This window comes from Mustela erminea, chromosome 6 (genome assembly GCF_009829155.1).
Source record: "Mustela erminea isolate mMusErm1 chromosome 6, mMusErm1.Pri, whole genome shotgun sequence".
Classification (NCBI taxonomy): Eukaryota; Metazoa; Chordata; class Mammalia; order Carnivora; family Mustelidae; genus Mustela; species Mustela erminea.
Genome location: NC_045619.1, coordinates 94,110,813 through 94,138,142, shown reverse-complemented (window position 1 = coordinate 94,138,142; position 27,330 = coordinate 94,110,813). Strand labels below are relative to the sequence as shown.

The window sequence follows — 27,330 nt, the reverse complement described above, 5'->3', positions numbered from 1 at the left end:
GCGCCTGGGTGGCTCAGTGGGTTAAAGCCTCTGCCTTTGGCTCAGGTCATGATCCCAGGATCCTGGGATTGAACCCCGCATCGGGCTCTCTGCTCCGCAGGGAGCCTGCTTCCTCCCCTCTCTCTCTGCCTGCCTCTCTGCTTGCTTGTGATCTCTGTCTGTCAAATAAATAAATAAAATCTTTAAAAAAGAAAAAAAAATAAATAAAAGTTGTAATTTTGCCCTACCAAATTAACAAACTTTTTTTTCAATATTCATCACTGAAGGCAACAAAGAAAACTAGGGAAAAATATGCCAAAATATGATCAGTAGTTGCCTAGGTATTGGGATATTTTTATTATATTCTGAATTTTCCTAGTGTTCACAATAAGCATGTATTACCTTTGTATAAGAAAAGTAAACTTTAAAAAATTGAATAAGCTTTCAGCGCAATTTGTGTAACTTCATCCCTTTATAGTATAAAGACATAGAGTGGAATGGAAAGGTGTTAGGAGAGCTATAACGAAGTGCAAATACAAAGGACTAGGTTAAAAAGAGAAAAGTAATGACCACAAATAAGAGTATGGGCAAAGATTTAGCTAACGGGATTTTCATTTCTCCACGGCAGCACTAATTAAGAGCAAAAAGGATAGAAAATTTCAATGTCAGAGAGATACAATGGAATACATGAAACCGTGTTGTTGTAGCCTTTTTAGGTGTATTCATAAAAATTAAGTTACAAAACGACATAAATGTGATTCCATTTTTAAATCTCATTTACTATATGCATGGAAAGGGTCTAGAAGACTGCTCCAGTGTTCACAGTGGTTATTTCTATGTGGATGAGATTTGGGTGTTTTGTTTTCTTTTGTGCTTCTGTAAGTTTTCTAAAGCAAAAACTGTTGCTTTTTTATTGGAAGTTTTTAAAATATATCATAGCTATTCATGAAGTTGCTATCATTTTAAAGTGCTTTCCATCTTTCAGCTTTTTAATAACATTTAATCTATTATTCGAGGGCCAACAAAAATTCGGTAAGTTTCTAGCCTTTCCTCAGCTTTCCAGTCATTTTTGAATGTTGAGAAAGAAACAAAACAATCCCCACAGCCCTCGGCGGGAATACACGACACCGCCCGCGGCCGCCAGCGACTGACCGGAATCTACTTCCGGAAGGAGTCCGCCCCGCGAACCAGAAGCTAAAGACAGCCGGCGCGCAGCATTCTGGGAAGACCTGCGGGAGCTGGGGTGGGCGGGGCTGCGGTTGCTGGCTGTTACCAGGACAACTGGAAGCGATTGGCGGTTTTCCGAGGTTTGCAGCCGTTAAGCTGCAGAGGCTGAGATGCTCAGAGGTTGTTTGGGATGACGAAAAGGGCAAGAGGGCTTGTCTAAGAGAAGACTGTCCTATCAGGAGGTTTTCTAGTCGTGACCCGCAGCGGGAACACCTGCCCTGGGGCTGTGGGTCGTGCCCACCTGCTCTTGCCCCCTGCGGTGAAAGTAAGTGTGGTCCAGTGACTCCTGTCATTTCTCTGATTTTCTTCTGCCTTGTAGAAAATGAAACTCGGTAATTGCAGTATCACATCGCATTGTGTTTTAATAGCAAGGTAATTTTTTTTTCAGTTGAGGAAAATTACAAGAAAAGGAAAAAGAAAATTCACCAGTCATTCCAACTGTCTGGCAGTGACTTAAATTTTTCATTTTATTACCTATCACTTCTTTTCCCAGCATAAATGTTTTTTACACAGTTAACCTTATTTGAGGAAAATCATCTTGTATCCGGCTTTATATCATATATATATGATACAATTGTTGTTAAAATCTTAGCAACAAGGAAGGCTTTGAAGATCTTAATGTAAATCTATTTGTAGTGAAGAGACAGAGATGAAGGGAATGCAGCAGGTGAAGACAATTCTTTCAAGAAGTTTGGCTGTAAAGGAAGAGAGAAGGGTCAGTAACCAGAGAAGAATGGCAAATAAAAGAAAAAAGTTGGGGTTTTTCCTGAAGAAGAGGACATTTAGTGATATTTATTATTACAAGAGGAAAAACTAGTAGTCAGAGGTTAAACATACTGCCGAGAAAGCAAATAACTGAATAATTCCCTAAAGAAACAGAGGAGATAAGATCCACACTTCAAGTACATAAATTAGTTTAGGAGGTGGAACTGGGTAGGAGGATGTCAAGGTGGATTATGGATGTTAGTAATTTTAAAACTATTACAAGTTACAAGTTGGCAAGAGTAAGAAAGATCTAGATACAAATGGCCAACAATAGGTATGCTCAGCCACATTAGTAGTAATATAAATGGAATATTAAATACCTATTAAATTGGAAAAGATTAAAAAGCAGATAATATATGTGTTGGGCAAGGGCTCAGCTAAACAGGCACTGCAGGTGGGAATAGAAACTTGTACTTCTCTCCCCTCCCCCAGGCACTTTAGAACTACATAAACTTAAAATGTGTATATACTTTGTCTAAGCAAGTATACTTCTAGGAAGTTCTCAAAAGGAAATAATCACAACTGCATACATCTATTAAGCTAGATGGAGTTCACTTCAGCTTGTCCACTAATGAAAGACTGGTGAAATATATTACACCAGTACATACTTCTTAGGCATGGATAACATGGTTGCAGATAAGAGAGGTTCACTTATATTAGTTTCAGTAAGAACATCTTCAGGTTTTACTGCTTTTTGATGGAATCTCTGTTATGGAGGGGAGGCTCCTCAGAAAGTCAATCTCTTTAATTACCTTTCTCATTTGGAGGCAAACAGCACAGTGTGGGGCCCTGGATAAGCAGCAGGTGACACTCTGGCTTGAAGATAGGCATATAGAAGGGCTCTTGGGTGGCTCAGTCCCTGAGGTATGTGACTCTTAATCTCAGGATTGTAAGTTTGAGCTCCATGCAGGGTGTAGAGATTATGAAAAATAAAATCTTTTTTTAATATTTTAATATTCTAGAATATTAAAATAGAAAAATAGAAATAAAAATAAATTAATAATAATAAATAAATAAATAAAAATAGAAAATATTTTTTAAAAAGAAGAACATCTTCAGGTTTTATAGGAAGGGAATGTAGAGTTGCAGTCTGATTGGCTGGCCTGATACATAATCAGCGGGATGCTTTGAACCATTAAAAATTATTTAGAAGACTATTTAGTGATAAGGAAATATATGTAAAATACATTGTTATGAGAGAAAAGTGGGATATGAAAGCAGCAATATGTAGGTTCTTAACCACATGATGGTTTTTTTGTTGTTGTTCTTTAGGTATTCTGCTTTCTGCTTATCTGTATTATACATGATATATATTTTATAAGGACATATAAAATGTTGCTCATTTAAAGATGTGAATAACTTTACAAGTAAGGAAAGAAGTTGGGGAAGTTCTCGCCTGATAACCTTGAAGGTGATTATAACTCTCTGTGAAGTAGGAGATCAAAAGAAATTAGATGCTTTAAAAACCTGTAAGACCTGTTTTTAAAATATATTTTATAGATACTTATTATTTATCAATGCCCCACCAGTCTCAAAAAAGATTGAGCATGCTCAGAAAGAGATATATGCTATAGTAGAAGAAAATGACCAGAAGAGGCAAAAGATAACTGGAAAACAAACAAGATCAAAATAAAGGCAAGCATATGTTAATATCCAAAAAAATCATGCCAAAAGGTCCTTTGTAATTGCTAGAGGGGTGCCACCACAAATTAGTCTCTGATGTTCCTAGAAACTAAAACAAAAGGAAACGTAGTTCTAAGTGTCATATGATCTATTAGAGTTTTTCTTAAGTTGCTTAAAAGAAGTATAATTTGGTATAAAAACCTGAGAAAAAATTCCCCCTAAGCTCCCTATAAGGCAATAATATGAGATTCATCTATTACTATTTTTATTTGTGTTTATTCTGTTTTTATAGAATTTAGGAACATCTCAGAAAGGCCATACTCCTCTTTACTAATTCAGTAATTACAAGCATTCATTAAGTACTGTAAGATACAGAAACTATGTAAGACAAAGTACCTGCCCTCATCTATTGTGAAAGAATAAATATAATATATAATAGTATGTTTACAATATATAATGAATAACTAGTAAGATTAATAATGAGTATAATGAGTAATAGAATAATTAATGTGAGTAACTATAAATCAAGGCACTGTTTGAAGCAAAAAAGTGAGATCGGATTCCTGTAGTATATAGAAATACTTTCAACCAGTGAGAACATGTTTAACCATTTGTAAAAGGGAATGATATTCCCCCCCTTTTTACAGAGATTTGATAAATTGTCCAGGGTCACATGGCTAGTAAAGGACAGAGCCAGGATTTCAAACCAGACCTCTCCCATGCAAACCACCTTCTTAACTGCTGCACCTTATGGGAGAGGTAGCATTCAAATAAACTTTAAAGGATGAAAAAAGTTATGTCAGGCAGAGTCTGGGCAAAGAGAATCTAGGTGGAGAGAATAGCACTAAACAAAATCAGAAGGTTTGGAAAGCATAGGGTCTGTTTTGGATAATACACACATACACCCCAGACAAGGGAGATAAAAGTAGGTAAGCACTAGAAAAGACTAAAAAGGTTGGGACAGATTTTTTTAATTTTTAAAAATTAGGGCATAGCTTACCTGATAAGAGAGTCAGGTCTCGGGGCCTGATAAAGCAAGAATTTTAAGCACAGAGACCTTGAACCTGAAAATTCTATGTGAGGGCTCTGAATGGAAAATATGAGAGACATTAGGTCTAGGCTAAGGATTCTCCCCACCCAGGTGAGGAGCGGGTCTAAGGCAAATAATAGAATCCTGCTACACATTAACTGTGTAAAATTGCCCAGGAATGTAAGTTATTTGGACCTCAATTTTTTTTTAATTTCTTAAAAGAGGAGGAAGAAGACTGTCAGGATGATATCTTAATATCTCTTCTAGTACTAGCATCCTGTGATCACATATGCCAAAGATTGCAAATTCAAATGCCTAAATTAAGGATCAGGAAGGTTTGATAAATAAATAAATGAATTTGAAGTAAGAAAAATAAGGAATGGTAGAGATTAGAGTGGTAGTTTAGATGCCTCATCTAAAATTCAAGCCAATTTTTTCATGAATGGGGACCCAATGTTGCCAATTTTCTAATTTTTCATGAGAAACAAGAATACCATAATTTTAAGAATATGATACAGAACAAACAAAACACCTCTACTGGCTAAATACAGTCCATGAGTCACTAGTTTTCAACCTCTGCTACAGATAAAAGGGCCTAAACAAGAATACCAAGTGTTTGAATGAAAAGAAATAAATATGAAGAAAGAGGAAGGAATCAAGGAGAATACCAAAATTTCCCCTAGGTAATGAGGAGGAGGTGGGAGCATTAAGATAAATGTTAAAAATCAGTAGAAGGTTTGGAGAGAAGGTGCTTGGCGGTGATTTTTTTGAACACAGGACAGACTTCTCAGTCATAGGTGTCCACAGCACACAAACAAATTAAGCTGTTGAGTTTGAGAAATCTGTGGGATTTAGCAGGTCAAATGGGCACAAGAAATGTAAGACAGGAGTTTTGGGAGAGAGGATGAAACAGGAGTTAAAGGTAAAAGATTCATTCTCTCAAAGTTTTATTAAACATACATCAAAATATGTATTTGTTATTTCTTAAGATTCTATATTCTATGAGGGCAAAAATCACATTTTTTTCACCACTTATCCAGCACCTAACATAATGCATGGTAGATGCTTAATGTATGTAGATTTAAAAAATTAATAAATACACCATGTGCTTCACAGTATATAAGGTACAGTGTTGAATTAGGAAATGTTCTCAAGTTTATAGACTAGAAAGCAAGTCAACTCTTATATATATAATTAACTAATCTCAGTTTGAAAGCAGTACCATTAAAAAAAGGCACCATGGAATTCAGAAGACAAAAAAAATGTTTAGAAGAAGTTACACTGGGCTTTGATAATAGATAAGATTGGATCATGCAGATGTTGGGAGGAACTGGTCAGAAGCATCTAAGTTAAAGGTGCATACTTTTCTTCTGAAAGTAGGGAAGTGTTTGAGACTGCCAATATAGTGAATTAGAGAATCAGTTTGAAGCCAGAGCCTTGAGAATGTAAATGTAGCCACATGTAAAGGTAAGGAAGGAGAACCAACAAAGTAAACAGGGAAGAAGTCATCAGAAAGCTAAGAGAAGCATCAGGAGAATGAGTTACATAGAAACTAAAAATCCACATTTCGGGTGCCTGGGTAGCTCAGTAGGTTAAAACCTCTGCCTTCTGCTCAGGTCATGATCCCACAGTCCTGGGATGGAGGCCTGCATCAGACTCTCTGCTCAGCGGGGAGCCTGCTTCCCCCTCTCTCTGCCTACTTGTGATCTCTCTCTCTATCAAATAAACAAATCTTTTAAAAATTAAAATTAAAAAAATTAAAATCCACATTTCAAGAAAGAGAGGTCAGTCAGTATTGTCAAATACTACAGACAGCAGACCAGCAAGAAGGAGGATTTAAAGCCATTGGATTTAGTGATTAAGGAAATAATTGATGACTTTCAACTAAACAATTTCTTTATAGTTGACCAATGAATAAGAGGAGAGGAGCATAAAAGACCAGTAGAATTTTGATTTGCTGAGGGTGGAAGAGAATGGAGTTACTTAGGAGCAGGGGGGGGAATTAGAAGAGAAGAAGACTAGGGTGCAAAAAAGGATAAATTCATAAAGCAAAATTTTACAGGATCTAAACAGTAATGAGAAAAACTAGAAAGAGAAAAACTAAAAGAAAAAGGGAAAGAGTCCTTTGTCAAGAATCAGCATTATAATTCTAACAAATATATCTCAATAACAAAGATAATATTTTAAGTAATCTCTCAACATATTTTTCCTACTTGGTTACCTCATTTCTTTTTATCCTTATGGCCCAAAGTAACTTCTGATATACTGAAAAATAGTATTAGAACTTTAACTTAATAATATTTCTTTTTATTGGGGAGGGTATGTGCTATGATGAGTGCTGTGAAATGTGTAAACCTGGCGATTCACAGATCTGTACCCCTGGGGATAAAAATACATTATATGTTTATTAAAATAAATAAATAAATGTAATTTTAAAAAATAATAATAGTAATATTTCTTTTTTTTAATCTTTTTTTTAAAGACTTTTTTTATTTATTCATGGACAGAGAGAGATCACAAGTAGGCAGAGAAGCAGGCAGAGAGAGAGAGAGAGAGGAAGAAGCAGGCTCCCTGCTGAGCAGAGAGCCTGATGCGGGACTTGATCCCAGGACACCGAGATCATGACCTAAGCTGAAGGCAGAGGCTTAACCCACTGAGCCACCCAGGTGTCCCAACTTAATAATATTTCTTAATGATTTCTTAAAATCCTCTTTTTATAAGTGAATGGATATCACAGTACATAACTCCTGCATTTTTTGTTATTCACATCCCTTCAAGAATCCACTCCTCTACAAATGTAGCTTGTGTAGTTCAAGTGGGGCTGATTCCCAAATCCCCACCCAGCCCAGATTTGAGCCCAGATCTGGCCAATGACAACCATCACCAATACTTTCACTTACACTATAAGGAAAAAGACTGTCTTTCTCTGACGTTGCAGGAGCTAAGGACCATGTAAGCCTGGAGCAGATAGGCCACCTTTGCCACCACATGGAGGCTTGTGTAAAATTGGAACCTGGAAGATAGAAACCAAATCCTGATGATGTTATTTAGTCCAGCAATCCAGATATACCTCACGACTAGTTTGACCACTGGACTTTTCAGTTAAATGAGCCAATTAACTCTCTTTTATGCTTAAACTCGGGTTTTATCTGGACTTCTGTGATTTACTACTCAAAACATCCTAATACAGGTATCCTTCATTAGGTCAGCATCATTTCTGTTTCTTCTATGCCTTTATTTTTTTTAAGATTTTATTTGTTTATTTGACAGAGCAGGGGGGCCAGCAGGCAGAGGGAGAGGGAGATGCAGGCACGTCACTGAGCAGGGAGCCCAGTGTGGGGTTCAGATCCCAGGATTTGGGTATCATGACCTGATCCAAAGGCAGATACTTAACTGACTGAACTACCCAGGGGCCCCTCTATGCCTTATTTTAAATTTGTTACTCTAGAATGTACTCTGTAATGTATTCCACAGTTCTCACTAAATTAATCCACTAAATTTAGTATAATTTGTCCTATATTTAGTACAATCTCAATCTTAATCCCAGTGGTATTTTAAGAACTTCTTGTTGTTGTTTGCCTGTTTGGGAACTAGGCAGAATTACCCCCAAAGTTCACAGAGAGGGGGAAAAAAAGCATTTAAATACCAAGAAAAATAGGGGAATATAATCAATTACTGAAACATATTATAAAGCAAGAATAATAAACATAGGGTCGTGATAGAGTATGACTGAACAGTCATAGAACAGAATCCAAAACTTAAGTATATATATATATATTTAATATATTTGCCATATTTAATATATGGTAAATCAAGAAATGGTTAATTCAATAAAGTATTTAATATTTTAAGGTCAATGAGCCAGATTTAGGGGGAAAAATAATCAGATCTCTACCTTATTCATCACTCTAGAATAAATCTCAAATGGGTACATGACTTAAATGTGAAAATTAAAGCAAGACTGATTCTCAGTATATATTGGTTGGTGTATAGTTGATACAATCTTTAACAATATCTGCTAAATTTTTAAATGTGAATACCTTTTGACATAGCTTTTCAATTCTAGGTATTTATCCTAGAGAAACAAAATATATGTATAAAGATAAGGATGACAATAGAGCACTGGAATATCAAAAATAGTATACACATGTGGAATAATTAAGTTATGGAATATCTATACCATGCAACCTCAAAGAAGCAATATCACAACCAAGAGGTGAAAATTGATTCTGTGGAGGGGGGGACAAAAAAAAACTTATTTTTTACATACAAAGCACAAATATATACATAAAGTACAGTTTGTATGTGGTATCGAAATTTCATGGAAGGGATAATTAAGAAAAAAAATGTCTAAACAGGCTTCATGGAACAATAATGAAAAAAAAGACTGAGAATAACTGATCTATAAAATTCATTACAGTCTAACTGTTGAAAAGAATGAGGTAGATGTATATTGACAAAAGAGGATGCCCAAGATGCAGGATGTTTTAAATGAAAAAGAAAGAAACCAGTGTAGATAGCCTTGTGGTGAAAAACGACTTCTTAAACATGACTCTAAAGCCCAATACTATTAAAGTTTAGGTTAAACTACACAAAAGTAAAGATTGGGGGAAAAGATCATGGGGAAAAACCCTACCCACCCACTACACTACACACACACACACACACACACACACACACACACACGCACACATTAGAATTCAAGTTGAAACAACAACCCAAGATAAAGTATTTGCAAAATACATGAAAAAGTATATGCCATTAATAAACAAAGAGCTCTTGTATGTCAATAAAAAGGTTTAACACCCTAACAAACACATCTGCTAAAGACCATAAATAAGCAAATCACAGACACACCAAATAAGCATATGAAAATAGTTATATTCTTGCTAGTTAAGAAATACAAATAATCCCAGATTCCTGAGTGGCTCAGTCAGTTAAGCATTTGCCTTCAGCTCAGGTCATGAGCCCAAGGTCCTGGGATCAAGTCCGGAGACAGGCTCCTTGCTCAATGGGGAGCCCGCTTCTCCCTCTGCCTGCTGCTTCCCCTGCTTGAGCTCTCTCTTCTCTCTGACAAGTAAATAAATAAAACAATTTTTAAAAAATTTTTTAAAGAAATACAAATAATCCCAGCAATGAGATAACATGTTTTCATTGGATTAGACAGGTTTGCAAAGATTGGTGTCAGCAGAGATATGAGATAGGGCTCTGTCTGAGTATAAATAGGTTCAGCCCTTCTGAAGTACAGTTTGGCAACATGTATCAAAATGTTAAATACAAATACCTTTGAATCAGCAGTGATACTTCTAGGAATATATCTAAAAGTGATCATCAGATAGTCCAGAAAATATGCATGTGTAAGAATGCTCTTTATAATATTGATTAAAAATTGGAACCAACTTAAAATTTTATGAGTCTAAATGTACTTTTGAGTGAAAAGAGCTTGTTACAAAGCATCATGTTCATTGTAATGCTATTTATATAAGTTATGTATAAGTACACATAGAAACAATATTTTTTAAATGTTAGTGGAAATTTCTGTGGAATTTCAAGTGAGTTTCAAGCTTATGCAAAAATGAGAGAATAGTATGAACTCCTGTGTACCCTTCTACTCACCTTCAACTCTTATCAAATCTTAGTTCATCTATATTCCCACCCACTCCTTCACTCAACCCAGTTTTTGAGGTAAATCCAAAACATTTTATCTGTAAATGGTTTAATATATACCTCTAACAGATAAGGATGATTCTGAGACAATGTCAACGCTATTACTAACAATTCATTTATGAAATAAATTATATCCAATGTTCAAATTTTTTTAAAGATTTTATTTATTTGACAGACAGAGAGGCAGGCAGAGAAAGAGAGAAGGGGAAGCAGGCTCCCTGCTGAGCAGAGAGCCTGATGCCGGGCTTGATCCCAGGACCCTGAGATCACGACCTGAGCTGAAGGCAGAGGCTTTAACCCACTGAGCCACCCAGGCGCCCCAATTGTCAAATTTTTTATTCTTATGCATTGTTTTACAGTTAGATTGAGGTCCATACATTACAATTCATTCATATATTTCCTAAGCTATAGGTCTTTCTCCTTTCCTTCCTCCCTTCCTCTCTTTCTCTCTCTCTCTACCCACCCTCCCCAACCCCCAGCTCCCACCCCTAACCGTGGTTCCCTCTCCCAATTTACTTGGGTAAGTGACTGGGTTATTTGAGCTTAGGAGTTTTGAAAGTAGACCTGACCTTGACATTTATGGACCTGGGACAACAGTACAAATAGAGCTCAAATACCACAGTTAAGATAAAATAAAATGCACAAAACTTAACTGTTCAGTTAATTTTAACAATTATATACATCCATGTAGCTTGCTCCCAAAACAAGGTAAAGACTATTTTCATTACTTCAGAAAGTTTTCTCATGAGTCTTTACAGTTAGTTCCCCTCTACCCACTGAGCCTGGGGTTACTATGAATAAGGCTGCCATGAACTTTCTTGTACATGTTGTCTTGTGGGCATTTTCATTCTTCTGGGTGAATACTTAGGAATGAAAATGATAGTTTAGCTTTAAAAGAAACTACCAAACAGTTCTTCGAAGTGGTTTACTAGTTTACATGTCCAGAAAGAGTGTATGAAAGTTCCAGTTGCTTTTTGTGCTGTTAACAGATGTTGACTATCATTACTTAGACACATTAATTAGGGTTTACAAAATAGCGTTATTCTAGCATTTATTTATTTGCTGAAATGCTTCTTTAAAGAGAAAATTCCCTTAAAATGCATTTGGTTTCCCTGAAATACAACTCAAACAGGAAAGTCAGGATTAATGTGTAATTCTTTATTTACCAATTTTCAAAATGATGAGTTCTCTCACATTCATCAAAGACTGACAGATAGTGAAAAGGGTTTTTTTCAGAATTATTATTAACTCATTAACTTAAACATATTTGATGTGCTGAATCCATTTCAATTATCATCGTTACTGATGCTCATATTGTCCTATCTTTAGCCAGTGGGGAATCTCTTCAAATTAGCTTCTGTTTTCTTTCACACAATGCTCTAAGTCTTTGATAACTTCCTTCCCTTCGAAATGACAAGTCGTTCCAGACTGATCTTCAACCTTTCCTGCAGCAGACACAGAATCAGCCATCTTCCCAAGGAATCCTGGTTTTTTTTAATGGGAAATGGTATCTCAGAGGCCACAATCTGGTAGGGTGTTTATTGGTAGTGGATGTTCCTGGTTTCTAGACCTTTAGAGTGGGTGAAGTTATGAAATGTGTCATTGTCGTCATTGTTGTGTAAAGATTGTATTCATTTATTAAAGAGAGAAAGAGAGAACATGCATAAGTCAGGGAGGCGCAGAGGAAGAAGGAAAATCAGACTCCACGCTGAGCAGGGAGCCTGATGGCAGGGCTGCATCCCAGAACCCTGGGATCATGACCTGAGCCAAGGGTAGATGCTTAAACAACTGAGCCACCCAGGAGCCCTGAAATGTGTTGTTGTTTTAAAGACATAACCCATATGTCCAGTTGAAAGTTAGGACTACCCTCATAAGCCTCACATCTGTGTCTCCTTTTTCCCATGCCTAAAATCAACATAATTACTCATTTGCTTTATAACACCATGTACAAATAACAGTCTCAGAATACAATCTTGGCACTACAACCATAATATGATTACTGAAAACTGTTTTGTTTTTTGGTGTTGTTGGGCTAGGGGGGCCTTTCTTTAAGCCCTTTGTTATTAGGGTATATTTCCTTATGGATGTGTACTCTATTACTGTGTTTTAAAGCCACTTGGAAAGTTTCCACATGTGTGGTTATGTCACCAACTCAATACATAGTTAGATTAATTTGTTTAATCTTGATTGCAATTTTTAGAGATTGCATTTTTAATGTAGCTTTGCTTTATACAAACACAAAATATTTACATGGTTCTAAAGTGAAGTCTATAAAACAAGAGCTGTCAGAGAAAAATCTAGCTTCTACCCCTCTCCAGTCTGTGTTGTCCTTCCTTCACTATATAAATAACCATTTATTTTTATTATTTATCCTTCCATTTTTATATACATAAGCAATTATAATCTTCTAAAACAAATGATAGCATACTATGCACTCAGTTCACTCATTTAAAGTGTACAATTTAGGAGTGCCTGGCTGGCTCAGTTGTTTGAGCAACCGACTCTTGGTTTTGGCTCAGATCATGATCTCAGGGTTGTGGCATCAAGCCCTGCGTCAGGCTCCATGCTGAGGGCAGAGTCTGCTTGGAACTGTCTATTTCCCTCTCCCTCTGCCCTTCCCCACCTGCATGCGGGCTCTCGGGCTCTCTCTCTCTAACAAATAAATCTTTAAAAAATATATAGTATACAATTTAATGATTTTTAGTATATTCTCAAAATTATGCAACACGACTACAGGTTTAGACCATTTTCATAATCCCCAAATACCCTTCATGCTTTAATTATCTTCTTATGGCCCCCCAATTCTCCCTACCCATAGGCAACCACTAATCTACTTTCTGTCTCTATAGTATAAATTTGCCTGGTCTGGATATTTCATGTAAATGGAATCATACAACATGCAGTATTTGAGTCTGGCTTTTTTATTTACCAGATGTTTTCAAGTCCGTTCATGTTGTATATGTATTGGTACTTCATTACTTTCTATTGCTAAATATGTTCCATTATGTGGGTATACCACATGTTATTTATCCATTTATCAGTTGATGGACGTTTGGGTTGTTTCTACTCTTTAGCTAGTGAGAATCATGCTGTTATGAACATCTGTGTAGCATAGACTTACACTTCCATTTCTCTTGAGTGGAACAGCTAGGTCATATGGTATCTCCATGTTTAACACTTAGGGGAACTGTCAAACTGTTTTCCAAAGGAGCTTGCACTATTTTACATCCTTTCTCCCCAGCATTATGGTTTCCAGTTTCTCCACATTCTTGTCACCACTTGTTATTGTCCATCCTTTTTCTAATAGCTATCTTCATGGGAGTGAAGCGGTATCTCACTGTGAGTTTGGTTTGAATTTCCCTAATACTAATGATGTAGAGCATTTTTTCATGTGCTTATCAGCCACTGGTATATTTTTTTCAGAGAAATGTCTGTTCAAATCCTTCACCCATGTATCGATTGGGTCATTTGTCTTCAGTTGCTATTATAAGAGGTTTATTTTATATGTTCTGGGTACAAGTCCTTTATCAACTTGTGATTTGAGCATGTTCTCTCCCATTCTGCTTTCTTTTCATTTTCTTTTCTTTTTTTCTTTAAGATTTTGTTTCCTTATTTAGTTAACAGAGAGTAAGCACAAGCAGGTGAAGTGGGAGGCACAGGGAGAGGGAGAAGCAGGCTCTCCACTGAGCAGGGAACCCGACATGGGCCTCAATCCCAGGACCCCGGGATCATGACCTGAGCTGAAGGCAGATCCTTAACCCACTGATAAAACTATTCTATTTTTTTTTCTGATTTAATTGTGTTGGTACCCTTTCGAAAATCAATTGACTAGGGTCACCTGGGTGTCTCAGTCGTTAAGCGTCTGCCTTTGGCTTGGCCATGACCCCAGGGTCCTGGAAAGCCTCCTTCTCCCTCTCCCCCATCCCATGCTTGTGTTCTCTCTCATGCTGTCTCTCTCTTAGTCAAATAGATAAGTAAAATCTTTAAATTAAAATAAAATCAATTGACCATAAATGTAATAGTTTATTTCTAGATTCTCAATTTTATTCCATCGATCTATATATCTGTTCTTTTGCCAGTACCACAATGTCTTGATTACTATAACTTTACAGTAAGTATGAACGCAGGAAGTATGAGTCCTTCAACTTTGTCCTTCTTTTTCAAGATTATTTAGTTACTCTTAATCCCTTGCATTGCCATATGAATTGTCGATTTCTGAGAGAAAGCCAGCTGGGATTTTGATAAGTATTACATTGAATCTACAGATCAGTTGGAGAGTATTGTCATTCATCTTAGCAATATTAATTCTGCAATCCATCAGTATTAGATGTTTCTCTATTTACTTATGTCTTCTTTAATTTCTTTTAACAGCATTTTGTAGTTTTCAGAGTATAAGTTTTATACTTTTGCTAAATTTATTTCCAAGTATTCTTTTTGATGCTCTTGTAAAGGGAATTTTTTTTTAATTTCAAATTTCTCCTTGCTTTTTTTTCAGGATTTTATTTATTTATTTGAGAGAGAAAGAGAGACAGAGACAGAGCATGAGTCGGGGGGAGGAAGGAGTGGGAAAAGCAGACTCCCCACCGAGCAGGGAGCCCAACACAGGAACTCGGGTCTCAATCCCAGTACCCTGGGATCATAATCTGAGCTAAAAGCAGATGCTTAACCAACTGACCCACCCAGAAGCCCCTCCTCCTTGCTTTTTTAATTTACCAGTAGACCTGAATATCACTCCGTTGTAGTAAATATACATATTCTTCATTCCTCTTTACAACTGCAATTATTTTCTTAGTTTACGGTTTAAATTTTTCACAAGTATTGTATATGCATATAATATAACAAAAAATATTATTTATCAAATGAAATAAGTAAAATAATGTACCCATCAGATAATTACCGTCATCGCTAGTTAAGAAATGTGGCAAAATTAACATCTGAGAAATGCCAATAATTACTTGACAGCTCACGTCTTCTAAGAAAACTTGTTTTGTGCAGATTTCCTTTCCCTAAAAGGCTGTTTACTGGACAATATAACTACCTACTATCATAATCACTGATTGGGCCAAGGAATGTGGCAGTATATTCGATATCAGTCCCCTTTTCCCTTTTTTCATTCAAATGGAAAATTTATGTGTTTAGATATCTGTGTCCAACTACAATGAAAATTGTAGTTAGCCTTAAGCCTTAAGAGGATTAATCCTGATCAGTTCAAGTCAGTTGTGATAACTGCCATTTCCCTTGCCAACAGCAGCCAATGAGATACCAAAGGGTAGTCTGCTGAACGCCTTTTGTGAAAGTTGTTCCTTGCTCTTAGACAGGAACGCAAGATAGGATAGTTCATTTTCTGTCTCCTGGTCCTGTTATCCCCTGAAGCTGTGGCAGCTTTCATGACTCCAGAGGAAAAGCCAACATGCCGAGGATGACAGAACAAAAAGATGGAAGGAATCTGGGCCATTGATGAGGTCACTGAGGATATGCCCTATCTCCATTTTATTGTTACATAAGATAGCAAATGTTTAAATGACTTTGAACTGGATTTTCTATTACTTTCAGTCAAGAGTATCATGACAAAAGTACATGCCTGATTCAAGAGTAGCCAATCGCGGGGTGCCTGGGCGGCTCAGTGGGTTAAAGCCTCTGCCTTTGGCTCAGGTTATGATCCCAGAATCCTGGGATCGAGAAATCGGGCTTTCTCCTCAGCAGGGAGCCTGCTTCCCGGTCTCTATCTGGCTGCCTCTCTGCCTACTTGTGATCTCTCTCTCTCTGTCAAATAAATAAATAAAAATCTTTTAAAAAAAAAAAAAAAAAAGAGTAGCCCATCCCTAGGCTGACTAGTTGGACACAGATAAGTGTAAGGTATCACCCAATCACATTGATCCCAAGCACAGAGCTAAGGCCCACATATTTCTGCTTAAATCCACAGCCACTCTTCAGCTCTGGCCTCTCTGAGGCCTAATCCCAATATGTGTCCTATGTGTAGCATGCCAGGAAATTTTGTGTCCCTTGCTGCAATTATCACTTTAGCTTGAATGTCTCTCTCTCTCTCTCGTAACCAAGTGAGTCTGACTAGAGTCAGACTAGAGTCTGACTAACTTTGGAGAAGTTAGTACCTTGGAAAATGTCCCATTTCCTTAAAAAAGGATATAGACTTTATTACCTTTAGCCTAAAAAGTATAGTAGATGCATTATACTACATTTTACTTTTCTATCTACCCCTATAACTGAAGAAGAAGCCAAAGAAAATCCATTTGATGGGAAAATGTGGGGTCAGGCTTCAAACCTCCATAGAAATGTCTATAGTATTTTATATTTTTCAAGAAGAAATTATAGTCATTTGGAAATTTTCAGGTTTTATTTTGATTCGAGAGTTAGTTGCAGAAGTTTATGACCCTCTTTTCCAAGTACTTCAACATGTATCTCCTAAGAACAATGGCATCCTCAGGGTGCAGGCAGCTAAGTGGTCTGACTCTTGATCTCAGCTCAGGTCTTGATCTCAGGGTCGTGAGTTCAAAGCCTACATTGCGCTCCATGCTGGGTATGGAGACTATTTTTTAAAAAAGGGAAAAGAAAAGAGAAAAAAAAAAAACAGAATAATGGCATTCTCTTACCCAAACACAAAGCGATTATAAAAATCAGAAAATTCACATGTAGACAATGTTATTATCTAATGTCGTCCATACTCAAATTTTACTAATTTTTGCAGTATTGTCCTTTAGAGAAATCTTTTTTCCCATTCCAGAACCACATATTTCATGTAGTTATCACATCCCTTTTCTTTTTTTCTTTACTTTTCTTTATTTTGTTTGTTTGTTTTTTAATAACATCTTTGTGTGGAGTTTTTCCTTTTTTTTTTTTTTTTTTTTTTAAGGTAGGCTCTATACTTAGCATGGAGCCCAATGCAGGGCTCGAACTCATGACCCAGAGAACAAGACCTGAGCTGAAATCAAGTTGAGTGCTTAACTGACTGAGCCATCCAGGTGCCCTTGTTTGTTTTTTTATAACATCATTATCATGTCTCTTTAGTCTCTTTAAATCTGAAACCATTCCTCAGCCTTTCTTTGTCTTTCATGACAGTAACATTTTTAAAGAATACAGGACCACTGTTCTGTTCCCGTTACTTCCTCATGACTCCATTCAGATTATACATTTGGGGCAGAAACACTACACAAGCAATATATGTCCATCACTTCAAGAGACACCTCAGCTTGTATTATTTGTGATGATGTTTTCAATCTTGATCTCTCAGAGGAAGTGGTTTTCAGCTAGATTTGTCTTGTTTTTCTGTTTCTTTTTAATAAATAATGGTAGATATATACTTTGAGGCTATATAAATATCCTGTTCCCCAGTAAATTTTCTACAACCAACTTTTAGCACCCACTGATGATTCTTGCCTAAATAGATTATTACTATGCTAAACGCATAAATGGTGATTTTCTAACTCTTGCCGTTCCTCCTACATTGATTACTTGGCATTCTACCATAAAAAGCCTTCCTTCTCCCTGCCCTTTGTGATATTTACCTGCTTGTTTTCAATGTCAGTATGAATTCATGGAGTCTTTTTTGTTCAAGGAGATCTAGTCCGTTCACATTACTGCTTATTTTGATGCTCAAATTATCCCTGGTTTGGCCAGAGGAGGCCCATCAACTGGCTTCCTTACTTCCTGGCATAGCAAGTGCTCCAGGCCCTTGTTGCATTTCCTTGCCTTAGCCACAGAATAGTCAACACTTCAAGAAGCCCTCAGTTTCTTTTAGAAGGTAATGTTCTTAGAAGCCAAGGTTTAGGGGCACTTGGGTAGCTCAGCGGGTTAAAGCCTCTGCCTTCAGCTCATGGGGCTCTCTGCTCAGTGGGGAGCCTGCTTCCCCCGCCCCACCCCCCAGCCCCTGTCTGCCTGCCTCTGCCTACTTGTGATCTCTGTCAAATAAACAAAAAAATGTTTAAAAGGGGTGCCTGGGTGGCTCAGTAGGTTAAAGCCTCTGCCTTCAGCTCAGGTCATGATCCCAGGGTCCTGGGATGGAGCCCTGCATCGGTCTCTGTGTTCAGCAGGGAGCCTGCTTCCCTCTCTCTCTCTGCCTGCCTCCTGCCTACTTATGATCTCTGTCTGTCAAATAAATAAATAAAATCTTTTTTTAAAAATGTTTTAAAAAGAAAAAAAGAAACCAAGATTTAGGAAGCAGGTCTCTTCATTGCTCCACACTCTTTCACCAGATATACCTAGGAAGTAGCTTTCGTTTTGTTTTAAAGAAAGAAAAAAGCCGGAATTTTTACCAGTCCAGCACCTAAGTGTCCGTCCTCCTTCCCAAATTCCATATTGGTATATCCTCTCTCCAAAACTGAGAACTCTGGCTCCCAGCAGTGTCGGCATGGTTTCTTATTTGCTCGATACTATATTATATACAAAATAGTTCCAGAATTGCTACATCTGTGCCACTAATAGCAATAAACCTGTTAAGTGGAGTTCAGGATTTCTTTGCAGGTTTTTTCTGTATTTAGACTGAGGAAATATATATATAGATAGATATCTATATATATATATACTCAAGGTACTACATTCAAACATTACTTGAATAAGTTCTTTTTTATTCTATTTGATTATCCATTTGATGTGCAACTCAGTTTCCTTGTTTCTGTTTGTATTCAGTTTTAGAATTTCTCCCCCAAACTTATGGATTTTACTTTATTTTATAAGTATGTAAAATATTAGCATGGTTCCACAAGTCAAAGCTATATACAAATGCTTATCCAGAGAATCGTCATTCTCTCCTGTATCCCTTCCATTCTGTCCCCTCTCTCCTGTAGGCAAATTTCATTAATTTTTGGTTTATTCTTCCAGTATATATTTTTGTAAAAAGTGAGCAGATGCATGTATATTATTTATCCTTATTCCTTACCCAAAAGTTAGCATATGATACACTCTTCTGCTCTTTGCTTTTTTCACTGAGCAGTAAATCCTGAAAGTCACTCTATAAAAGCTGCCTAGTACTTTATTATGTGAATATTTCTCTATTATGAATATTCAGTCTCTCTCCAATGTGTACATATTTAGATGATCTCCAACATTTTGCAATTTACTCATTTAAAAAAAAATACAATCATAGGGGCACCTGGGTGGCTCAGTGGATGAAGCATCTAACTTCATCTCAGGTCATGATCCCAGAGTCCTGGAATTGAGCCCCACATCAGGCTCCTTGCTCAATAGGGAGCCTGCTTCTCCCCCTCCCTCTCCCTCTGCCTACTGCTCCCACTACTTGTGTGCTCTCTCTCTCGCTCGCTCTCTCTCTGTCAAACGAATAAATAAAATATTTAATAAAAAATAAAATCACAACCACCATATATATCCTAAAATTGACTCTTTTCCCAAAAGAAGTGTAGGTGAAAACACCCCTTGCATTTGTGGTTTTTATTATGTGGATTTTCTATTTGGCCTTTGCTGCCGCCCCCTTTTTTTGGCAGATATGCTTTGGAACAGTATGTTTGGTGGAACCTGAAAAAAGCATGATGCATGCCTAAAGCCTGTAGCTGGTCTGGCTGTCACTAAGTGGCAGGCCACAGCAGCAATATTCTGCCCTGAGGATAACCAAATCAGTGGCCACACACGTCTGTCCTTATCATTGTTTCAAAGACTGGTGTGGTGCTTATCTTCCCTGCAGAGTGTATCTTTGTGTCATTCACATGTTTTCATCCTGTAAGAAAATAATTTTCCACTTTGGGAAACTTTAGCACAAAGAAAAAGGAAAGGCTAAACCATGAGTATGAAACGAAACATCAGCAAGAGATATATGCAGGGAGAAGACAGCAGATCCCAGAGGTTTCTTGGGTCTGACTGAGTGTGTGCTGCAAATTGCAAGAGGCTCAAGGACGTTGCATGGACGGAGGGCACAAGCCTTTAGCCCTCACTTTATTCTTAGCATCCTCAGAGTCCCAGGCAGGAAAAACACATCAGGCAATGGGCAAAGATTATGTGACCAGCCATAACACCACTCTTAAAAGGAGTCAAGCACCTCACCAATGCCGTTCTCTTCCACCTCCTCAAAGCCCACTTGTCTGGCTGGCTGTCAAGGACGGGCATCTGAGCTGATGGAGGGGGAAGAAACCACCCTCTCAGCTCTAACATCTCATCTGACCACATTTCCTCGCTTGGGCCCCACCTCTCCTGTCTTTCCTCTGCTCTGTCTCTTACCCTTCAGCCCTCTGTCCCTTCACCCACGAGTACTTCGGACTTTGTGGTCCTCTCCTTCCCCACCCCGACAGAGGCTGCATGGCCTATTCGAAACCACAAGGGCTTTGGACTAAAAAAGAGTAGTTTTGCCTCTTGGCTCTGTAGTAATGAGTTTCCTGACCTTGGGCACATTACTATGAGACTTCTAGTTCTCTGTTTCCTCACCTGTAAATGAGGAAAATAAGATCTACTTTGTAAAGTTGTTGTAGGATTAATGATGATTTTAGTGTGACACATTAGTAGCTCAATAAATAATAACTAGAACATAAAAACCCCATGTAAGGAAGGCCAGAAAGTTATCTTTATTCTTTGTTTTTTTTTTCCATCTTCTAACCTGTGCTTCCTCACTTTATTTTTTTATTTTTCTTTTTAAATTTTTTTAAGGATTTTATTTATTTGACAGACAAATCACAAGTAGGCAGAGAAGCAGGCGGGGGGGGGGGGGGGTAGATAAGGGGTGAGGGGTAGGGGGAGGCAGGCCCACCGCCAAGCAGAGAGCCCCATGCGGGGCTCAATCCCTGGAGCCCGGGCCCATGACTGGAGCTGAAGGCAGAGGCTTTAACCCACTGAGCCACCCAGGTGCCCCATTTTTTAATTTTTTTAAAAGATTTTATTTATTTATTTGACAGAGATCGCAAGCAGAGAGGCAGGTGGGGGGTGGGGAGCGGCGCGGAGCAGGCTCCCTGCAGAGCAGAGAGACCCATGCCAGGCTTGATCCCAGGACCCTGAGATCACGACCTGAGCTGAAGGCAGAGGCTTAACCCACTGAGCCACCCAGGCTCCCCATGCTTCCTCACTTTAAAAAGTAAATGATTTTAGAAGTCTTTTCCTATACTAAAATTCTATTTTTAATGGAAAAAAATAACCATGTGTATTTAAGACCTGTTATGAACAGAGAAGGTCACATACTATTTCTTTGGGTCAACCAAATAAATGAAAATTTGCTGAAAAAATATTTCTTTTTCTTGCTTCATATATTATTGCCAGGTGGTGTCACTGTGTATAGATCAAAGGGAATAGCAAGTGACAATCATTCCTCTACTTAGTAAGAGTCTGAGGCTTCTCATATATATATATATACACATACACACACACACACACATATGTATATATATATATATTTAATTACATAATGTTTACACCTTAAAAATTCAATTTCAATGCTTCCTTATTCTCTGCCTGGGCCATCTAATATGGTCACCACTACTCATGTGTGGTCAGTAAGAATTTGAAATATGACTAGTCCCAGTTGAGGATGCACTGTAAATGTAATATCCACACTAGATTTCTAAGACTTAATTTGACCAAAAAAAAAAAAAAATGGAATATATGTCATTAACATTTTTATATTGATTGCATGTTGAAATAGTTTTTTAGATATATTAGCTTATATAAAATGTATTATTAAAATTAATTTCACCTTTTCTTGGGGCACCTGGGTGGCTCAGTGGGGTAAGCCTCTGCCTTCGGCTCAGGTCATGATCTCAGGGTCCTGAGATCGAGCCCCGTGTCGGGCTCTCTACTCAGTAGAAAGCCTGCTTCCCCCTCTCTCTCTGTCTACCTGTCTGCTTACTTGTGATCTCTGTCTGTCAAATAAATAAATATTTTTTTAATTAATTTCACCTTTTCCTTTTACCTTTTTTGATGTGACTATTGGAATTTCCTAAGTGGCTCACATTATATTTCCATTGGACAGGACTGCTCTAAACAAATGAGAAGTCTACATAACATTAATATTCTCCAAAACAGTGTTGTCACTGACTTTTAGTAAATTAAATTTACTAAGAACTATGGGGGTTTTTTCCTGTGCATATTCTCTGGGGAGAAAATCAATACCTACTCTTAGTGACTTTTACATTTTAATTTTTTGGAGTGATCTTCAAATCACTAGATATCAGTAGCTGTCTGGTGAAAACTGCCTGTCATACTCAGTGCTGTGACCTCATTTCATGGAGCCCATCAGTAAAAGATCAGGCTGAGATGATTCATTCAGTTTCACTATCTAGGAAATTCATATCATTAAAACTGAATTAGCTCAGTACAACCTAGCTAAGTGCTCTCCCAGGTTCGGGGATAGCTTTTGGTGGGAGATGATGAGACTTAACACTAGGAAGCCTCCTTTTACCCTGCTCGTCTCCTCTGAACATTATCATCTGCAAAGGGTTTTCACCTGGGTCCATAAGACGTGCTTTGGGGCATCCATGAACAGCTTGAAATTGTATTCAGTTTTGTGTGAAATTGTATTCAGTTTTCTCTCTCTTCTAGAGAGAAGATCTGTAGCTCTCCTCAGGTTCTCCTCAGGGGCCCATGGCGGTCCAAAAGTAAAGGGCCACAGACATGAGCAATTAAGTAGTGTCCTAGCTGCTGTAACAAATGACCATAAACTTAGTGAACTTAAACTTGTGTATTATCGTATAGCTCCATGGGTCAGAAGCCTGACACAGTCTCACCAATGTGTGGGCAGGGCTGCATCCCTTTCTCGAGGCTCTAGGGGCCACTTGTTTCCTTGCTCATTCAGGCTGTCAGAAAAATTCTGTTTCTTGCAGTTGTAGAGCAACAGGTCCCCACGTCCTTGCTGGCTGCCATCTGAGTGCTACCCCCTGCTTCCAGAGGCTGCCCACATTCCTTGGCTCATGGCCCCCTTCCTCTGACTTCAAAGCCAAGGTTTGAGTCCCTCTCAAGCTTCGTCTCCCTTGCCTCTTCAATCACATCTCTCTGACTCATTTTCCTGCCTCTCTCTTCCACTTTGAAAGGCTCATGTGATTACGATGGGATTACATTAAGCCCATCTGGATAATCCAGGATAATCTCCCTCTGTTAAGGTTCATAACTTTAATTCCCTCCACAAAGTCTTTTTTCACTGTATGATTTAACATACTCACAGATGCCAGGGATTAGGGAGCCATATTCTACCTGCCACAGCTTTCCACCCACGTTTGTGTGACTTGCTCCATTCTGAGCACAGAGAAGATGAGGCTGGTGACTAGCCCCCGTGCAAGGTGTCCCTCAGCAAAAAGTGTGGGAGTCCATATTTGTCAACAGCTTCCGCAGTCTTCCTTCTGTTACTCATTAGTCAAGTGCCACTCACGCTCCCCACTTAAAGGCTTGATGTACTTGGGCCGCAGCAGCACCTCACTTCTCCGGCTCCTCAAGCCAGACTGTCATCTCCCATCACTCTACCTTTCTCCCTTTTTAAAAAAAATTAAGTCCCACAGCTACCATCCAGAAGGGATCTAATAAAATAAGTTGCTCTAAGTTGCTGAAGTCTGATAGGTAACAACCTGCTGAAGTCTGATAAATACATTCACAAAATTGATTAAAACGTATAGATGTGTTACTCCATTTCTGTGAATTGCAAGTAAGCTGTGTCCAAGGCTTATTAAATTTGTCTGCTCACACATGTCTTCTGTTTTCTTATCATCAATCAACTCTGTTCATGACGTTTTATCAGGAGGACTATCATTCATCCCTCTCCCTTCTAAGGGATTTCCCCTTTTGTGCCAGACCTTCAGTTCCAGGCAGCTCACGGGTCTCCTAAGAGAATATCAGTCTGCCTATCATTAAACATAAAGACACGCAGGGAGGGAGGTTGCACTACAGAGGAAAAGGTTAGGCTTTTCTAGACCTAGACCACCTTAAACTGTCTGCTTTGTAAAGGCAACCTGCCCTAGATATTTCCTCATAACATCCTTGGCTTTTAGAGAAATAACCAAATATAAAATGGCTTTTAGAATAACTGTCTTCATCAGTATAGGTGATTTTTTTATATTTCGTTTAAAACAAGATTTAGCAGCCAACCTAAAAAGTTACAAGGAAAAAATTACTCAGATAGTGAACCCTGGCTTGCTTACAAGCTCTCTGTTCTCTCTCTCCCTCTGCCTCTGCCTCTCACAGGTACACAAATGACTTTTTCTTCTATGTGTTTGCAATAAAGAAAATTAAAAGAGTAAAACTGTTGCTAATAGACTAATTCATGTTCAAAACTCAGAGTTTCCAGGTATCCCTTTCATTAAACCATCTCTGTGACTCTGGAGACAAGATGGTGGGGCCTCTTCAGCCCAACACCTACTCAGCTACTTGAGCTCACCGTGGTGGGAAGGGAGACACCACGCTTAAGCACAGCTGTTTCGATGTAGTGTTTGTTGTTTGTTTGTTTGTTTTTTTACAAGATCTGAAAAATAAAACATCATATCTCCCCGTACTCTGCCCCCACTCCCTTTATTATTTATCCTTAGGCAATGTGTAGAATTCCTTCTTCCAATCCTTGTATCTCAACTCTGATCTGTACCGTACCATCACCCCACGCCCTAGTCACCTCCAAAGGTGATTCACAGGGAGGCTAACAAAGCTGCAGCCTTTGGACCCCTTACTTGCAGGCCCGTGGGAGGTGCCAGAAGCTGTAGAGGGATCTTGGTGGGGAGGTGAACCAGGTTCCAATCAGAAAGGATTTGTCCGTGAAGTTCTGGAAAACTGTCTGAAATTTATCAGAAGAAAATATTCTGAATCTCCAAAGCATTACGAATTGGTTGTGATTTAACAGGTATCTAAATGAGCAATTTTGTACATAACTTTGCATATTTTTTTCTTAAAGGATCCCCAAACTGTAAATGCTTCAGCCCCCAAAAACCTGGTTCTGCCTCTGCTCACCTCATCACAGTTCCTCATGGCGTCCCCAGGTCTCAGCCCACTCTTCATTCCCAACCCCCATCCCATGATCAAGTGGGATTTATTCCAGGGAGGCAAGAATGGTTCAACTTCTGTTAATCAATCAATGTGATATACCACATTAGCAAAATGAAGGGAAAAAATCATATGATCATCCCAATAGATCCAGAAAAAGCATTTGATAAAATTCTAATAAAAGTTTTATTCATGATAAAAACTCTTAACCAAGTGGATATAGAGGTCATGAACTTCAACATGATAAAGACTATCTATGACAAGCCCACAGCTAGCATTATACTCAATGATGAAAAGGTGAAACCTTTTCCCCAAGATCAGGAGCAAGACAAAGATGCCGCTCTTGCCACTTTTATTCAACATAGTACTGGAAGTCCTAGCTGAGCAATTAAGAAAGAAAAAGAAATAAAAGGCATCCAAATTGGAGAGGAAGAAGTAAAAGTAACCTCTATTTGAGGGTGACATGATATTCTATATAGAAAACTCTAAAGAATCCACCCAAAAAACCTGTTAGAACTAATAAACAAATTCAATAACGTTGCAGAATAAAAATCAATATACAAAAATCAGTTGTGTTTCTATACACTAATAAAAAACCAAAAGAAAGAGAAATTAAGAAAAGAATCCCATTTACAATTGCACCAAAAAGGATAAAACTCCTATATATAAATTTAACCAAAAAGATGAAAGATCTGAATGTTGAAAACTATTAGATACCGATGAAAGAAACTGAAGAAGAAACAAGCAAATGGAAAGATAGTCCATGCTTATGGATTGGAAGAATATTGTTAAAATGTCTATACTACCCAAAGCAATCTACAGACTCAGTGCAATCCTTATCAAAATTCTGATGGCTTTTTCCACTGAAATACAAAAAAAAAAAAAAAAAACTAAACTAAAATTTGTATGGAACCACAAAAGACCCTGAATACCCAAAGCAATCTTGAAAAAGAAGAACAAAACTGAAGGTTATCATACTTCCTGGTTTCAAGCCATAGTACAAAGTACCCAGTAATCAAAACAGTATGGAACTGGCATAAAAGCAGACACATAGAACAATGCAACAGAATAGAGAATCCAGAAGGAAACTCATGCACACTAAGTCAAGTAATTAATGGCAAAAGAACCCAAGAGTATACAATAGGGAAAGGATCTTCAGTGGTGTTGGAAAAACTGGACAGTCAGATGCCAAAGAATGAAACTGTACCACTTTCTTACACTATCCACAAAAATCAATTCAAAATGGACTTAAAACTTGAGTGTAAAACCTGAAACTACAAAACTCCTAAAAGAAAACATAGAGGGTATGCTCCTTGACTTCAGTTTTGGCAATGATTTCTTTGGATTTGACAATGAAAGGAAGGATGACAAAAGCAAAAATAATCCAAGTGGGAGCCCATCGAACTAAAAAATTTCTGCAAGGGAAGCCATCAACAAAATAAAAAGGCATCCCATGGAATTAGAGAAAATATTTGCAAACCATATATATCTAATAATATATATATCTAATAATATATATATCTAATATATAAAGAGTTCATATGACTAAGTAGCAAAAAAATTTTTCTCTTAAAAAATGGGCAGAGAGGGACGCCTGGGTGGCTCAGTTGGTTAAGCAGCTGCCTTCGGCTCAGGTCATGATCCCAGCGTCCTGGGATCGAGTCCCACATCGGGCTCCTTGCTCCGCAGGGAGCCTGCTTCTCCCTCTGACTCTGCCTGCCACTCTGCCTGTGCTCGCTCTTGCTCTCTCTCTCTCTGACAAATAAATAAATAAAATCTTAAAAAAAAAAAAATGGGCAGAGAAACTGAATAGACATTTTTTCCAGGGAAGATATATGAATGGCCAACAGGTACAAGAAAAGATGCTTAACATCACTAATCATCAGGAAAATGCAAATCAAAACCACAGTGAGATTTCGCCTCACACCTGTTAGAAAGACTATCATCAAAAATACAAGAGCTAACAAGTGTTGAGGATTGAGTAAAGGGAACACTTGTGCACTGCTGGTGAGAATGTAAAGTGGTACGGACACTGAGGAAAACAGTATGGAGGTTCTCCAAAAAATTAAGAAAAGAACTACCATGTGATCCAGCAAGTCCACTGTGGATATATACTGAAGGAAACAAAATCACAATCTCAA

The 27,330-nt window shown here is 38.0% G+C and overlaps 1 long non-coding RNA gene across 1 annotated transcript in view; it reads right to left on the bottom strand.

Moving 5' to 3' along the window:
• Positions 1 to 1,588: 1,588 nt before the first annotated feature.
• LOC116593999 overlaps positions 1,589 to 27,330 on the bottom strand; it is a 36,201-nt gene continuing 10,459 nt past the window's right edge. Inside the window, exons 2-3 of the long non-coding RNA XR_004287025.1 lie at positions 7,525 to 7,637; positions 1,589 to 1,901 (exon numbers count right to left, since the gene is read on the bottom strand). This is a non-coding gene — a long non-coding RNA (uncharacterized LOC116593999). The remainder of the gene's footprint in view (positions 1,902 to 7,524; positions 7,638 to 27,330) is intronic.